Source organism: Oncorhynchus clarkii, chromosome 6 (genome assembly GCF_045791955.1).
Source record: "Oncorhynchus clarkii lewisi isolate Uvic-CL-2024 chromosome 6, UVic_Ocla_1.0, whole genome shotgun sequence".
Lineage (NCBI taxonomy): Eukaryota > Metazoa > Chordata > Actinopteri > Salmoniformes > Salmonidae > Oncorhynchus > Oncorhynchus clarkii.
This window is the reverse complement of record NC_092152.1, coordinates 53,035,686-53,054,141: the sequence shown is the minus strand read 5'-3', so window position 1 is coordinate 53,054,141 and position 18,456 is coordinate 53,035,686.

Sequence of the window (18,456 nt, the reverse complement as noted above, 5' to 3'; positions counted from 1 at the left end):
CAGAACACAGAGGGTGTTCTTTAATGCAAGGCTCTCCAACATAATCCAGGTTGAATCAGGAATTTCCCAGGACAGCTGTCTAGGCCCCTCACTATACACGTCAGCTACTACAGCGACTGAAATGACTGCAACATTTAACAAAAGAGATGCAGTTATTTTCAGAGTGGGTGACAAGGAATAAGTTCGTCCTAGATATTTCAAAAACTTAAAGCATTTTATTCGGGGCAAATCATTCACTATACCTTAAACCTTAACTACATCTTGTAATGAATAATGTGGAAATTGAGCAAGTTGTGGTGACTAAACTGCTTGGAGTAACACTGAATTTTAAACTGTTATGTTTAAAAAAAAACATGTTGATACAACAATAGCTAAGATGGGGAGAAGTCTGTCCCTGATAAAGTGCTGCTCTGCCTTCTTAACCTCTCTGGGGTAGGGGGCAGTATTTTGACGTCCGGATGAAAAGCGTGCCCAAAGTAAACTGCCTGTTACTCAGGCCCAGAATCTAGGATATGCATATAATTGGTAGATTTAGATAGAAAACACTCTATAGGTTCTAAAACTGTTAAGATTATGTCTGTTAGTATAACAGAACTGATATGTCAGGCGAAACCCGAGGACAAAACATGCCCCCCAAAATGTTTTAGCTTACCACTGTTTTCAATGGCTAGTACTATAATTATAAGCCCAAGTCCTCCCAAATTGCAGTTCCTAGGGCTTCCACTAGATGTCAACAGTCTTTAGAAAGAGTCTGGTTTTTGGAAAAATGACCCAAAATTGTTGTTTTTCTAGGTGGCTCCCATTTTGGCTGTAGTGTTTCCAAGCGCTTGGAGGAAAGTGCGTTCTTTCTTATTTATCTCAGATAATGAACATACTATTCTCCGTTTTAAATTGTATCGTTTATATGCATATTAGGATACCTAAGGTTTGATTATAAATGTTGTTTGACTTGTTTGGAAAAGTTTATTTGTAATGTTTGGGATTCATTTTGTATGCATTTTGATAGAGGGAAACCGAGTGGATTATTGACTGAAGCGCGCCAGCTTAACTGAGTTTTTGATTTATATAAAGAAGGACATTATCGAACAAAAGGACAATTTGTGATGTAACTGGGACGTTTTGGAGTGCCAACAGAAGAAGATCATCAAAGGTAAGGCATTTTTATATCGCTATTTCTGACTTTTGTGTCGCACCTGCCTGGTGGAAATATGATTTTCATCTGTAGGTATGCGGGGTGCTGTCCTCAGATAATCTCATGGTTTGCTTTTGCCGTAAAGCCTTTTTGAAATCTGACATGGCGGCTGGATTAACAAGAAGTTAAGCTTTATTTTGATGCATAACATATACATTTTCAAGAATGTTGAATTTCGCGCTCTGCAATTTCACTGGATGTTGGCCAGGTGGGACGCTACTGTCCCACGTACCCGTAAGAAGTTTTAACAGCGCTATCAACAAGGCAAGTCCTACAAGCACTAGTTTTGTCACACTTGGACTACTGTTCAGTCGAGTGGTCAGGTGCCACAAAGAGGGACTTAGGAAAATTACAATTTGCTCAGAATAGGGTAGCATGGCTGGCCCTTAAATGTACATGGAGAGCTAACATTAATAATATGCATGTCAATCTCTAATGGCTCAAAGTGGATGAGAGATTGACTACATTTTAGCAGATGCTCTTACCCAGAGCAACTTACAGTAGTGAGTTCATACATTTTCATACCTTTTCCGTACTGGTCCCCCATAGGAACCAATCACGCAACCCTGGTGTTTCAAGCACCATGTTCTACCAACTGAGCCACATTGGATGGTACAGGACTTCATCACTACTTGCTTTTATAAGAAGTGTTGACTGCACAAAGCTATCTGTTTAAACTACTAGCACACAGCTCAGACACCCATGCATACCCCACAAAACATGCCACCAGAGTTCTCTTCACAATCTCCAAGTCCAGAACAGACTATGGGAGGTGCACAGTACTACATAGAGCCATGGCTACTCCTCTGTCCTCCACTCGTTACCTGTATTAATGGCACCTGTTTGAACTTGTTATCAGTATAAAAGACACCTGTCCACAACCCCAAACAGTCACACTACAAACTCCACTATGGCCAAGACCAAAGAGCTGTCAAAGGAAAACAGAAACAAAATTGTAGACCTGCACCATGCTGGGAAGACTGAATCTGCAATAGGTAAGCAGCTTGGTTTGAAGAAATCAACTGTGGGAGCAATTATTAGGAAATGGAAGACATACAAGACCACTGATAATCTCCCTCGATCTGGGGCTCCACGCAAGATCTCACCCCGTGGGGTCAAAATGATCACAGGAACGGTGAGCAAAACTCCCAGAACCACACGGGGGGACCTAGTGAATGACCTGCAGAGAGCTGGGACCAAAGTAACAAAGCCTACCATCAGTAACACACTACGCCGCCAGGGACTCAAATCCTGCAGTGCCAGACGTGTCCCCCTGCTTAAGCCAGTACATGTCCAGGTCCGTCTGAAGTTTGCTAGAGAGCATTTTGATGATCCAGAAGAAGATTGGGAGAATGTCATATGGTCAGATGAAACCAAAAAAGAACTTTTTGGTAAAAACTCAACTCGTCGTGTTTGGAGGACAAAGAATGCTGAGTTGCATCCAAAGAACACCATACCTACTGTGAAGCATGGCGGTGGAAACATCATGCTTTGGGGCTGGTTTTCTGCAAAGGGACCAGGACGACTGATCCGTGTAAAGGAAAGAATGAATGGGGCCATGTATCGTGAGATTTTGAGTGAAAACCTCCTTCTATCAGCAAGGGCATTGAAGATGAAACGTGGCTGGGTCTTTCGATATGACAATGATCCCAAACACACCGCCCCGGCAACGAAGGAGTGGCTTCGTAAGAAGCATTTCAAGGTCCTGGAGTGGCCTAGCCAGTCTCCAGATCTCAGCCCCATAGAAAATCTTTGGAGGGAGTTGAAAGTCCGTGTTGCCCAGCAACAGCCCGAAAACATCACTGCTCTAGAGGAGATCTGCATGGAGGAATGTGCCAAAATACCAGCAACAGTGTGTGAAAAACTTGTGAAGACTTACAGAAAACGTTTGACCTCTGTCATTGCCAACAAAGGGTATATAACAAAGTATTGAGAGAAACTTTTGTTATTGACCAAATACTTATTTTCCACCATAATTTGCAAATAAATTCATTAAAAATCCTACAATGTGATTTTCAGGATTTTTTTTCTCATTTTGTCTGTCATAGTTGAAGTGTACCTATGATGAAAATTACAGGCCTCTCATCTTTTTAAGTGGGATAACTTTCACAATTGGTGGCTGACGAAATACTTTTTTGCCCCACTGTGTGTAAGAATGCTGTTCATCGACTACAGCTCAGCATTTAACACCATAGTACCCTCCAAACTCGTTATTAAGCTCGAGACCCTGGGTCTTGACCCCGCCCTGTGCAACTCGGTCCTGGACTTTCGGACGGGCTGCCCCCAGGTGGTGAGGGTAGGAAACAACATCTCCACCCCGCTGATCCTCAACACTGGGGCCCCACAAGGGTGCGTTCTCAGCCCTCTCCTGTACTCCCTGTTCACCCATGACTGCGTGGCCATGCACGCCTCCAACTCAATCATCAAGTTTGCAGCGAACCTCAGGAGGCTGAAGAAATTTGGCTTGTCACTAAAAACACTTTTTACAGATGCACAATCAAGAGCATCCTGACGGGCTGTATCACCATCTAGTACGGCAACTGCTCCACCCACAACCACAAGGCTCTCCAGAGGGTAGTGAGGTCTGCACACTGCATCACCGGGGGCAAACTACCTGCCCTCCAGGACACCTACAGCACCCGATGTCACAGGAAGGCCAAAAAGATAATCCAGGACAACAACCACCCGAGCCACTGCCTGTTCACCCCGCTATCATCCAGAAGGCGAGGTCAGTACAGGTGCATCTAAGCTGGGACCGAGAGACTGAAAAACGGCTTCTATCTCAAGGCCGTCAGACTGTTAAACAGCCATCACTAACATTTAGTGGCTACTGATTAAAATCTCTAGCCACTTTAATAATAAAAAATTGGATGTAATAAATGTATCACTAGTCACTTTAAACAATGCCACTTTATATAATGTTTACATACCCTTACATTACACATCTCATATGTATATACTGAACTCTATACCATCTACTGCATCTTGCCTATGCCGATCGGCCATCGCTCATCCATATATTTATATGTACATAATCTTATTCATTCCTTTACACTTGTGTGTATAAGGTAGTTGTTGTGAAACGGTTAGATTACTTGTTAGATATTACTGCATGGTCGGAACTAGAAGCACAAGCATTTCTCTACACTCGCATTAACATCTGCTAACCATGTGTATGTGACCAATAAAATTTGATCTGATTTAAATAAAGATTAAAAAATACACCTTATGGAACAGCGGGGTCTGTGAAGAGACACATACACAGGTACAGACACACGCACACACGCACTCTGCACATACCTCCATTGTAATATTGTTGTATGGTGGTATTCTATTGTACTTTATTATGTATTGTAGATATGTAGTGGTGTAATATGATTTACTGTTGTATGTGTGATGTCAGTGTCTTAATGTGTTTGGACCTCAGGAAGAATAGCTGCTGCCTTGGCAGTAGCTAATTGGGATCCCTAATAAGTACAAATACTTTTTGAAAAAAGGGTTCCAAAAAGGTTCTTCATCTGTCCCCATAGGAGAACCCTTTTTGGTTACACCTCTATTTAAAGGGTTCTACATGTAACTCAAAAGGGTTCTATCTGGAACCAAAAAGGGTTGTTCAAAGAGTTATCCTATGGGGACAGCCGAAGAACCCTTTTAGGTTTCTAAGAATGTAAACTACTATGACCAACACCTCTTTTGTCTGAGCACATGCACGTTTCTCCATAGGGAAGCCAATCTGGTCATATTCAGTAATCTTTTAGGTTATGAAAGAGATGAACTGGAAGAGATGAACTGAACTCCCACCCTCTCGTAGGCCTCTTTACCCTCTCCCTTCCCCTGTCTTGGTGTAGAGAGAAGTAGGATGGGAGGGGGGGTGGGGGGGTGGGGGGTGTAAGACATGCCCATGCCCCTCAGCTCAGCCAGTGATAATCTCACATGATTTAACAAAATCCCCACTTCCAATATGAGCGAGAGAAGAAAAAGTGAGGGAGAGAGAGATGCCAAAAACCAAACTATTTCACAGCTAAAGTAACACAAAAGCTAAGCTACTTAAATAATTTCCTATTGGGGCGAATGGGGTTAGCGGCCTAAGGGTACACACTTAATGTTTTGTGAAAAGTGTTATGAAATGTCATGTCATATTTTAAATTGTATATAACTGCCTTAATGTTGCCAAGGCAGCAGCTAAAGGGGATCCTTAATAAATACAAATATGGCGCTGACTCTGCTAAATTGACTCTTTGCCGGGGTTGTTTTTACCAGATTGGAAGAGATACAGAAGCTTCCCTAATGCTTGGTGTAATCGTTTCGGGGGGTTTGGAGAAATCTCTGCGTTAAACAAACATATATGTGTGTGACTGCAGCAAATGTGTAAGTGTGGTTGCGGTGGAGTGTCCTGAGGCGAGAATGGAGAGAGAGAATCATTTCGATTTTTTTTCTTTGAAAACTGTTTATTCAGTTTACACACAAATCACATCACACACAATTAGACAACACAATATAAATAATATACTCTATATATAATATATATAAGAAATAAGACAAAACAATAAAGATACTATTCTTTAGACAAGTTAAATTCACACTGGGCAAAAGGGTATAAAGGTCCATCTGTTGTTCAAACAAGGAGGCACCCCACCACTGTTCCTATAATCAGCCGAGGGGTGGGGTGGAGAAATGCAACCACTCTCATATTCACAGACATTCATGGCCACAAAGACTGACCATTCACTGGACCAAAAAGAAAGTTTTTTTTTTTTTTTTTTAAAGATTACATTGTTGACAAACAACAGAGCAAAAAAAGCTCACATGTTATGCTCTGAAGGGACACGAGGGCTAAGGCATTCACAAGTAACATTCTTAAAGCATCAATGGGCACTCATCACAAATCTCAATGCCCCCACCTCCAGAAAACACAGAACAAATATGTCCCCTCCAAGCAGTAAGTCACAGGGATGTAAAATACAGCTCAAGTTTCATAAAACAGTTTTGGAGTTCCCACGTGTGTGAATGACATTTTCTCTCATTTCAGAGAACCCAACAAATCTCCCACCCAATATTTATAATATAGGGGAACCATTTCTGGAGTATGGTAAGGGGAGACAGCCCTATGACAGCCCTATATACTGTATATCAGAGAAGCATTTAAATATGAATTCCCAGAAACCGACAGTTTATTACAGTTCCTAAACATATGGAATAGTGTGGCTACTTGTTTGAACACAAAAAAACGATCCAAATCAGAGAATATTTTCCCAAATGTAGCCCTGGACCAGTGATCCACCTTGAATTGGATCTGGCTGTGTCTGGCGCTAAAAGAGGAAGAATGTTTCCTGTGCATCACAGATTCCCAGGTGTCAGCCCCAAGTTCCTACCCCCAAATCATTCTCCCGTGGTCTTTAAAGGCAAAAAAGATGGGTTCTGTAAGTCATTTATGATATGTCTGAAATTGCACCCTTAGGAAGCTTGTTTAATTCAAAAAGCTCTCCATTGCTGTACTTCTATTCCTAATGGGAAATTGAAATGTGTTAGCTCTACCAAAGTTCCTTGTCTAGAGAGTTGGATTGGGGGAGGTCGTAATTTTCCTGTAGCTGAGCAAAAGAGCCAAATGTATTATCAATGAATAATTGAGCTACTGAGGAGAGGCTGAGTGAATGCCTGATGCCAAAAGCCCCATAATCTAAAGATGGAGAAAATAAAATGTTCTGATTGATTGGACCTGACAGAGAAAAGCCTTTAAGGCTAAATGGAACTGATTCCACATTTTAAGAGACTGTTTCACAGTTGGGTTGAAAGATTAGTGGAATCTGTGTGGGTAGCTAGACATGTAGGATGACTGACAGTGAAGGTGAACAGGTGGTCACGTGTCAGGTGACAGAGGAATGGATGAGACTGAGGCAGGAATTCCTTTAACCATAAAGTGGTATATTTACTGAGTAGTCTGTGGTGGATTCATGGACGCACAGAACTTCTGGATCAGATGGAGTTAAGGAAGAGAAAGCAGCGAGATCAGGCATATAGCAATTTCCTCCTTTTATGGAGTTGAGATCTGTTGGATATTTCCACCTGACCTAATTAAAGCGCCCCTGGCCCAGCTGAGTAAATGGCAATGAATTAAAGGATTATTCCACCAACTCCATGGGCCTTTTCTACAGCCACCCCGGAAATGTGTTAAATTCCACACTCCTCAAAAAAGGCTCATTGCTCCCCGTCCTCTGTCATCTCAGGGAGAGGAATTAGTCGGTTCACCTGGATCTCCACTGATCTAACACAACCATCGGTCCCAGGCATGGTCTTAGTGATACGGCCCACCAGCCAGGAGGCTCGAGGCAGCTGAGGGTCCACCATCATTACTACTTGGCCAGTTTCCAAGCTGGCCATTTCTCTCTGCCATTTCCCTCTGAGCTGTAGACTTGGTAGGTAATCCCGAATGAATCGGGCCCAAAAATGGTCAGCTAAGATCTGGCTGTGTCGCCACCGGCGTCTGCCAACGAGGTTGGTATCAGCATACATGGCTTGAGGAAGTGACGCATCTCGGCGTCCCATCCAGAGCATATTCGGTGTAACCGGATCGGGGTCAGCGATGTCTGCAGAGACATATCCCAAGGGTTTGGAGTTCAGTATCCCTTCCACCTCTATCAGGACGGTCCTCAAGACAGTTTCAGTGACAGTTTGGTCCCCTAGTATGACTCGTAAGGCCGTTTTTACAGATTTGATCTCTCGCTCCCATGTTCCTCCAAAATGAGAAGCTCCTGGAGGGTTAAATTTGAATGAGATTTGTTGGTCCATCAGCTGATCCTGGAGGCTGGGTTCCATGGCTTGGAAGGCTTCCTCCAACCTAGCTTCTCCTGCCTTGAAGTTCGTACCTCTGTCAGCCAGGATCTTGTAGGGTTTCCCCCGTTGGGAGATAAACCGCCATAGGGCCATGAGGAAGGCTTCAGTATCCAAACTCTCCAGTAGGTCCAAGTGGACACATCTGGTTGTCAAACACTTGAATAGAATGCCCCAGCGCTTTTCCCCACGACGACCTAGCTTGATCATCAAGGGGCCAAAGCAATCTACTCCTGTTGACCAGAAGGGTGGTTTAAGGAGGCGCAAGCGAGCAGGGGGTAAATCTGCCATTTTGGGCACTGTGGCTCCGGCCTGCCATCTCTGACATTCTACGCAGGCGTATTGGTGCTTACGAATGGCTCCTCGTCCTCCAATTATCCAGTACTTCCGCCTCATCTCCCCATAGACCCTCTCTGGCCCTGGGTGGAGAAGCCTCTCATCATAACTCTTGATGAGGAGCCTGGTAAGAGGGTGTCTAGAGTCAAGGATAATTGGTTGGAGAGCATCTGGGTCCAAACCCTCTGCTTGGCGCAGCCTCCCTCCAACTCTGATCACGGCAAGGATTGGATCATATTCTGGGGCAAGAGAGAGAAGACAGCTGTCCTTAGCCACTTCCCTACCGGCTTTCAGAGCTTTTAACTCCTCAGGGAAGCTAACCGCTTGTGCTTGCTGGAGGAGTAGTGTCTCTGCCGCGAGGGAGGTGTGTATAGAAGCCACCCCATCTGAGGTCTGGTTTGTGGCGGCGATCAGGTCCGGCAGTGTTTGGGATTGTGTTAGGTCAGGGAGAGCCGTTGTTGTTTCCGTAGAGATGCTGTAGCATTGGGTGGACTTCCTTAACTCATGAGCTTCAGTTGGTTGCGGTGGGGCCGCACGCCTGGGGGCTGTCGACCACTCGTTCTCTGGTTGGGACATGAATGGTGGTCCCAAGCTCCAGCGATGGGGTTGAGCCAATTCTTTTTTACCGCAAGCAGGATTGTTTATGCTATCAACATACCTCCAGTCCTGGACTTCTGTTAGGTCTTGGATTTCCGCAATGCGAGTTCCGACAAACACCTTATACCTGCAGGACTCCGACTTGAGCCAGGTCAATACAGTGGTCGAATCACTCCAGTAGATGACCCGTTGGATTGGCAAGGTGAGCTCGGCTCGCAAGGTAGAGGCCAACTGGGTTCCGGAAAGGGCAGCACTGAGTTCCAGCCTAGGCATTGACAACATAACATCTTGGCATTTGGACATCAGAGATCCATCGTTCCACTAGGTCAGCCTGGTGGATTGGTTCAGCCTGGTGGATTGGTTCATCCCAGTCCCTCTTGGTCTCCCACAGGTCCTGGACTAAGGCTTTGGCCCGTGTTGTGTATGGCAGGATATACCCAAGGGGATCGTATTGACTGGCCAGGGTCCGATAGATGGTGCGCAGAGTGGGGGTTTCGGTACTCGGGGATGAGCGGTGCTTATACCCCAGGGTATCCGGTATGCAGCTCCACCTCAGTCCTAGAGTGGGCTCTTCTGGGTTAGCACCAGACTGCGTTAGCCATATTTCACTGCTACTGGACCTAGCTTGTGGCGGGAGGTGCTGGATAACCTCCGCTCTGTTACTAGCCCACTGTGGGACCTCAAATCCCCCTTTGGACGGGAGATTCTGTACTTTATCAAGGAGTGCTTTCGCTTCAGCCGTGGATGGGACGCTCTGTAAGCAGTTGTCCACATAGAAGGCATTTTCCACTGAATCCAATACTTCTGGGTCACTGTCTGGATGCTCCCGTGCGTGTCTCTGCAGAGCGTATATGGCACAGCAAGGACTGCAGGTGGTGCCAAATGGGAGTACCTGCCATTCATCTCGTTCCATATCTCGCCATATGAACCGGAGCAGTGTGGTGTCGGAAGGCAGTAAACGAATCTGATGAAACATGGCTTTGATGTCTCCACTGATGGATGCAGAGTGCTGCCGGAACCGGAGAAGGACACCGAGCAAGGAAGGACCTAAGGTTGGTCCGGGGAGTAGACAGTCATTCAGGCTTTGACCAGCAGCTTGGAATGAACAGTTGAAGACAAATCTATACTTCCCACCATGTTGCTGGATAACATGGTGAGGGAGATTCCAGGATTCACGGAGTGCGTTTCCCTCTTCATGAGCTGTCACTTCAGTGATGTAGCCGGCCTTCACAAGTTTATGAATCTCTCGGTTATGAACTTCTGCAAGCTTAGGATTCTTCACCAGGCGTCGCTCCGTTCCACACAGTAGTGGGAGTACAGCCCGTGTCGTGGTTTCCAGAGGAGGATGGTTGGGCACCCGTAGCAGTGGGGTTGCATACCTGCGAACGCCATCCATTTCAGTGGTGGTGGTGCTCTTCTCCAGGAGGTCTAATGCATAGGAGTCAAGTTTCGAGCGAGTGACCTCCTGTAGCTTCCGGTTGGAGAAGGTGTCCATCTTCCAGAGCATCTCGACATTCCGAAGGAGGTCAGTGGCTGCACAGGGGAATGGATCTGGATTGCTTCTGGTGAAGAGGACTTGCTGTGACTGTACAGCTTGGGTGGAGAGAAGTAGATGGGATGAACCTTGCACAGCCCAACCCAAGGATGTATGGACAGCAATGGGCCCTCCTTCTGGTCCAGCTCGTATAGGCTCAGTCGGGGTGACGAGATGTGGGTGGTCTGACCCAATCAGGATAAGTGGTGCTACTCTGGCCAGGTTAGGAAGAAGCAATCCTCGTAGATGAGGATATTGTTTCTGTAGAACACTTACCGGGCAGGAGTGCTCTGCGAGATTCAAGCCATCTGCCGTGAAGGCATTGGTGATGTTATAGGCCACGTCCCTGTTTCCTGAAGGTGAAATGCTAAAGGTTACAGCAGAGCCTTTCATTTGGATAACATCATGTCGCACCGTTCTGAGATTAAGGGTCTCGGGGGTCCCCTCCAGGTTAAGCTGACGGGTGGCCGTCGTGAGAATGATTGTTCTTTCTGACCCATCATCTAGAACGGCGAATGTATCAATACTTCTCCCTTCACTTTGCAGAGTGACCTTGACCACCTTCAACATGACCCTTGGAGACCGGTTCTGCTGGTCGAGGTACAGCTCCTTTGCAGCTCCTACCATGAGCATACTCTGCTCCTTCTGTGCTTGGGGAATTACATCATGCAACACGGTGAGATGGATTTCTTTACAGCGGTTGCAGGGTTTCCTCAATGTGCAGGTCTCCGCCTTATAGCTACGGGCACACTTGTAGCATCGCTCGACTGAAGTGATCCAGGCCTTCAATTGAGTTTGAGTGAGCTTTTTTACCCTGACCCTCCCCGGCCTCACTATTTAAGTACATGGTAGTGGGATTTGGCCTTTTCTGTCCCTCCTGGCGTTCAAACTCCTTCCTTCCCCCGGTGGCTATGGCTGAGATTGTGGCCTGGTGAGCGATGCTCTTCTCCTTTGCCTTCACCTCCAACCATGCGGCCAGGTCTCTGAGAACATAGGTGCTTCATGTAGACCACTTTCCTGCTCCAAAGCAGTTTCCGGTCCTTGGCTCAAAGGAGATGGTTGATGGCTGAAACGTATAGTTGATCCATCAACTCTTTGAGCTCTGGTGGGCTTGCCCTTTGATGTCGGAAACTTGACCACATAATCCTTAATCCTTAAGATAACCAGGTGCTTGCCTGGTTCTTCTGGTCCTGCTGGTGGTTGAGGATGAAGCCTTTGTTGCTTTAGGCTTAGCTCCTGGATATTTCCTTTGTTCCAAGACCTTTGCCTCAGCTGCTCTCTCCTCCTCTCTTCTTCCTTCCAGTGGAGACAATTCTTCCCTCTCCGCCTCCATTTCCTTTTCACCTGTCTTTGGTTCAGTCATCATCCAGCTCGAAGGACCATTGAAAGATTAGTGGAAACTGTGTGAGTAGCTGGACAGGTAGGATGACTGACAGTGAAGGTCTCCTACTGTGAAAGACATTTGCGGTTGCTATATTATCGATTATATATTTTAAAAACAACCTGAGGATTGATTATAAAAAACGTTTCACATGTTTCTGTGGACATTATGGAAACTATTTCAAATGTGTCTGCCTTGTCATGACCTCTCTTTCCTGTGGATTTCTGAACATAACGCGCCAAACAAAAGGAGGTATTTTGGATATAAAAATAATCTTTATGGAACAAAAGGAACATTTATTGTGTAACTGGGAGTCTCGTGAGTGAAAACATCCAAAGATCATCAAAGGTAAACGATTAATTTGATTGCTTTCTGATTTTCGTGACCAAGCTACCTGATGCTAAGTGTACTTAATGTTTTGTCGTGCGATCGATAAACTTACACAAACGCTTGGATTGCTTTCGCTGTAAAGCATCATTTCAAAATCTGAGACGACAGTTGGATTAACAAAAGGCTAAACTGTGTTTTCCTATATTGCACTTGTGATTTCATGAATATAAATATTTTTAGTAATATTTATTGAATGTAGCGCTATGCTATTCAGCGGTTGTTGATGACACTTATCCCGTTAGTGGGATTGCAGCCATAAAAAGTTAATATAGCCGGCGACTGTACAAGTATTTACAAAAACAAGTAAACAGGACGATGAACAAAAAGTAGGCCTAATCGACTCAAACAAAAAGCCAGGCTTCAATCATTCCTGCACCTGACAGCATGCCAATCTTACCCTGTCTTGTCTCCATCTGTCTCTCTGTTAGAGGAATTCTAAATTCCTCTATATTATTTCCCAATCATAATTCAATACTCTGTCAATGCATTCTAAAGGGATTATAAGACCCAGTATTTTTATAAGAATGGACAGAGCCCCGGTCTTAAAAGTCAGGTAACAGCGTTTAATTCAAGAGAGTACTGGTACATACACATTTTTCCACAGGTTATAAACTGCAAATGACGTCAGCGTTTTCTAAATGTTCTATCTCTTCATGACACTAGTAGAGAGGCCCTATAGTTCTCGAGCCTTCCCTCCTCACCTGAAGCCAAGGTCAGTCATTGTAAATCAGCATTCTAGACAGTCTGGAGATAGTCCGTCCCTGCCATCTGGAGACAGTTCATTCATTTGTACAAAGGAACAGACCGTCATTGTTACTAAACTCCTGACTATATTATATACAATTGGGAATGGGAGCAAGATAGAAAATTAATATATGTACAGTATATAATAGCATTTGGACTAGTCAGTCCTGATTGAAATGTATACATAATTAGTCATCATTGATAAAAATTCCCTTAACACTCTCAAACACATAAATGACAGGGTTTGAATACCAATATCCATCATGCATCTGACCAATGCGAAGAAGCCCTTTCACATCCTTTTCAATTAACATTTAACAGCATGAATTAACATCTAAACGTCTTCAGATGCTACATACACATGAATAACCTTGAGCACACATATCAATAACGGTGCAAACATACTTAGAGTAAATACAATCTGGCATATGAACATGTACAGTGGGGCAAAAAAGTATTTAGTCAGCCACCAATTGTGCAAGTTCTCCCACTTAAAAAGATGAGAGAGGCCTGTAATTTTCATCATAGCCCTAACCCTAACCCTAACCCCTAACCCTAACCCTAACCAATAACCCTAACCCCCTATGAGAGACAAAATTAGAAATGAATCCAGAAAATCACATTGTAGGATTTTTAATGAATTTATTTGCAAATTATGGTGGAAAATAAGTATTTAGTCAACTTCAAACAAGTAAGATTTCTGGATCTCACAGACCTGTAACTTCTTCTTTAAGAGGCTCCTCTGTCCTCCACTCATTACCTGTATTAATGGCACCTGTTTGAACTTGTTATCAGTATAAAAGACACCTGTCCACAACCTCAAACAGTCACACTCCAAACTTCACTATGGCCAAGACCAAAGAGCTGTCAAAGGACACCAGAAACAAAATTGTAGACCTGCACCAGGCTGGGAAGACTGAACCTGCAATAGGTAAGCAGCTTGGTTTGAAGAAATCAACTGTGGGAGCAATTATTAGGAAATGGAAGACATACAAGACCACTGATAATCTCCCTCGATCTGGGGCTCCACGCAAGATCTTACCCCGTGGGGTCAAAATGATCACAAGAACGGTGAGCAAAACTCCCAGAACCACACGGGGGGACCTAGTGAATGACCTGCAGAGAGCTGGGACCAAAGTAACAAAGCCTACCATCAGTAACACACTATGCCGCCAGAGACTCAAATCCTGCAGTGCCAGACGTGTCCCCCTGCTTAAGCCAGTACATGTCCAGGCCCGTCTGAAGTTTGCTCGAGAGCATTTGGATGATCCAGAAGAATATTGGGAGAATGTCATATGGTCAGATGAAACCAAAATATAACTTTTTGGTAAAAACTCAACTCGTCGTGTTTGGAGGACAAAGAATGCTGTGTTGCATCCAAATAACACCATACCCACTGTGAAGCATGGGGGTGGAAACATCATGCTTTGGGGCTGTTTTTCTGCAAAGGGACCAGGACGACTGATCCGTGTAAAGGAAAGAATGAATGGGGCCATGTATCGTGAGATTTTGAGTGAAACCTCCTTCCATCAGCAAGGGCATTGAAGATGAAACGTGGCTGGGTCTTTCAGCATGACAATGATCCCAAACACACCGCCCGGGCAACGAAGGAGTGGCTTCGTAAGAAGCATTTCAAGGTCCTGGAGTGGCCTAGCCAGTCTCCAGATCTCAACCCCATAGAAAATCTTTGGAGGGAGTTGAAAGTCCGTGTTGCCCAGCAACAGCCCGAAAACATCACTGCTCTAGAGGAGATCTGCATGGAGGAATGGGCCAAAATACCAGCAACAGTGTGTGAAAACCTTGTGAAGGCTTACAGAAAACGTTTGACCTCTGTCATTGCCAACAAAGGGTATATAACAAAGTATTGAGATAAACTTTTGTAATTGACCAAACACTTATTTTCCACCATAATTTGCAAATAAATTCATTAAAAATTCTACAATGTGATTTTCTGGATTTTTTTTCTCATTTTGTCTGTCATAGTTGAAGTGTACCTATGATGAAAATTACAGGCCTCTCATATTTTTAAGTGGGAGAACTTTTGGTGGCTGACTAAATACTTTTTTGCCCCACTGTATATACCCCACTTTAGACACTCCTCCTTCTCTCCAATCCTTACATCTTATGGTTCCACAGGAAAAGGGTAACAGGATAATAAACCCTTATCCCTCCCTGCAGGGGATTTGACCTGACCTCCTGACCTCAACTCCTCCTTCGCCTGATCTCCTCCTGTCCACCCAGCACATTCCACAGCCACTGTCTTTCTACAGATCTCACTCCTTTATATACTATGCGTCTGATCTATGATGTCTTTAATATCTCAATGTTCAAAGTTTAGAATCCAACAGCAGGTATGTCAAGTAATTTTTGGTATTAGACCACTTTAACCTGAGAGAATTGTACAATCTGCCCAGTAGCCTAAAATTGAGAGAACTGCCCTGAATCTTGACTGGCTGAATCATATTTGTACTAGACCACTTTAAATTGAGAGAAAAGTACAATCAGCCCAGTCTACAGTATAACCTATATTCTCAGTATATTAAGTACATACATACATTGCACATTTATAAGCACATCATGAACATGACTGTATAGCTACAGCGATTCCTCCTTTTAAAAGTTGCGTCATACTGCGGCACACCCTGCGTGCTGCTGCAGCATTCTGTGGCACGTCATTTAATTCTCAGCCATTTCTTCTGTTACCGCAAGTTATTGCTAGTTTTACCACCAGAGCGCATCTTTGAGAAGCATTTGATATTATTCCATATTGGCATTACCAGAGAATTTAAAATCTTTTTTGTAATAACATAGTATATGCGATTGATTTTAAGAAATGTAGCTTAATTAATTTGATTCATATTATGGTGTTTCCATTCAGAGAAAAATTGTCAATTTGTATATTCAGACCGTTTTGCTCTCGGAGCGCACACTGGACGTTCGGGCCGAGGAGTAGGGTTGATTTGAGCGTTTTGGCCTTACAACGGCAGTCAAGTACCCAAGCTAACATTGGCTAGCTACTTCCAGACACAAATGAGACCACTCTGACCATTTTACTCGCCCTAGCAGAGCTGATAAGGCCGTCGTTTTGAAGTAATCGCGAAAAAACAGGCCTTATTTTTGTGCATTTTTCACCGTCAGCTCCTATTAGTTCTATTGAGCACTGTGGCTCCAACTCGCCTTCCGAACATTCTATTCCCAGCTTATTGTTCAACTTCACAATGCCTGCTTCGCTATTGTTGGCAATGAGACCTGCTCATGTTGTTTTATAGTTAAAATGGAAACAACAAAATGGAAACAACAAAAATAATTTTGGAACTCTGCGGTCTTCCCATTGTTTCCTATGGGGTAAATATAGGCATGTCTGTCTATTTCGGCAAATATTTTGCAATGTGTATGTATATATATTTTTCAAGTTGGGTGTAACTGGTGGCTGTTGTCTATGTGTGCAGAGGGTCCTTGGTTCGAGCCCAGGTAGGGGCGAGGAGAGGGACGGAAGCAAAACTGTTACACGGTCACCATTTTAATCAGGAGAATCTCCTCTTTGTATGTAAGTCTTGGCAGCAAGCTCATTTGTCATCAGTTGCTAGACCATAAATAGAAGTTTTTTCTCTACTTTTTCATTACACAGACATAAGCACAGTTGACACCATCGAGGTGCGGATGTTTACTTTCTACACAAGTTGTTTTTTTTCCAATTTTGTCCGAAGAACAGATTGTTGTGGTAAAATAAAAAGGGATACATTTTTTTATGGAATTCTAAGCATCACTCCAGTCAAAACAGACTCTGCGAACGTTCGATTCCATGAATTTGCTATGGGCTCACGCTAGTGTTCCAGCATTCGTAAGCCGTTTGTCAGCCTTGGGTGAATTTTTGACTTGAATTTAGGAAAGCACCCGAATGTCCATTGAGAAAGCACAGACTACACCATTTAGCTAAGCTAAGAATGACGATAATAATCAAGTCAATAAACGTTGGGTAGTTAGATAGCCTATAGTTAATATACTGGCAAGTTTGATGTATAACTACAAACATTAGTAACATACTGGTACATACTGCTGTAATGATACGCTATGTCGTTCGTAAGGACAGCCAACATAACGTGTAAGGTAACTTATTTGAAAAGTCATTGCTTTATTACATTGAGTAGCAAGCTACCCCTGGTCGTTAGGGCAAATCTGGTCTGTGATAGGGGGGGGGGGGGGGGGGGTTCACACCTAGCTCAGCTATTAGACTATTCTTTAGTAAAGGTTGAATAGTCTATTGTTCAGCTATTAGCCCTCCTCCCCAACTTGCAACAAATAGCTGTTCCCATCTCATTCCTTTCCCTCTTCCACACGTCATCATTCTGCTCCTGAGTGGCTCGCTTGTGGGCGTGCTGGCAGGATATGGCAGCATCTTCGGTTGTGCGTCAAGAATTCTTGTGACAGTAGCACGTTTGTATGAAGGTGTAGATATTCAAAGGCAAATTGTTATATGCTATGGAGGTAGATTGGTGTCTTTTTGTCGAGAGCAAAACCTTTTTTATTTTCAATAAAAAAGAATTGTTTTGAAAGCAACTTTTTCGGACACGAAGGAAGTGAAAGCGGACACCTACGAAGATGGCATCTCAGGTAAGCAGCACTGGGCTGTATTGACGTATCCTAAAAATGACATCTGCTGCTTTAGATTGAACGGTCATATCTCAGTTATTGCTTTCATATCCATCAAAAATAAGCTGTTTTCTTTACTTTCAAAGAGCGAGCTGATCAAGGGGTCGAAAATGTCAATATTGCCAGATGTTTACTGTCCGAGAAACAGGCTGTGGAAGCTTTATTGCTGGCAAAAGTGTCCATAACCAGAGGTAATTAAACTGTTTTACATGGAACCTTTCTCACATGCATTAATTAAAAATACCCTTAAGATGTCAGCTACTAATTTTCAGATTTACACCACATAAACACAGTCATTTTCACTGGACTATCTGTTTCTGCCAAGTCATGGTGGTGAGACACATAGCCCTCTATTTTTAAATGTTTCAGGTACACTCCGATAGGTGTCTGTGTCACATACAGTATCTTCTATTGACATTATCTTCTATTGTTTGTCCTCATGTGTCTGTTTTTCAGCATAAAGTACTCTGTAGCCACTTAGTGTGGACACCAGGTGAGACCCCATACACACAATAACAGTCTCTCTTCTTCACTTCATCCCTCTCCCTAAATCCTCTAGGTTATATCAGCTGTTTTGGTGAACCCCTCCCGCATCTGAACTGGCTGACACAGAGGGCACAGCATAAAGTACTCTGTAGCCACTTAGTGTGGACACCAGGTGAGACCACACACACACACAATACCAGTCTCTCTTCTTCACTTCATCCCTCTCCCCCTTCTCCCTAAATCCTCTAGGTTATATCAGCTGTTTTGGTGAACCCCTCCCGCATCTGAACTGGCTGACACAGAGGGCACAGCATGAAC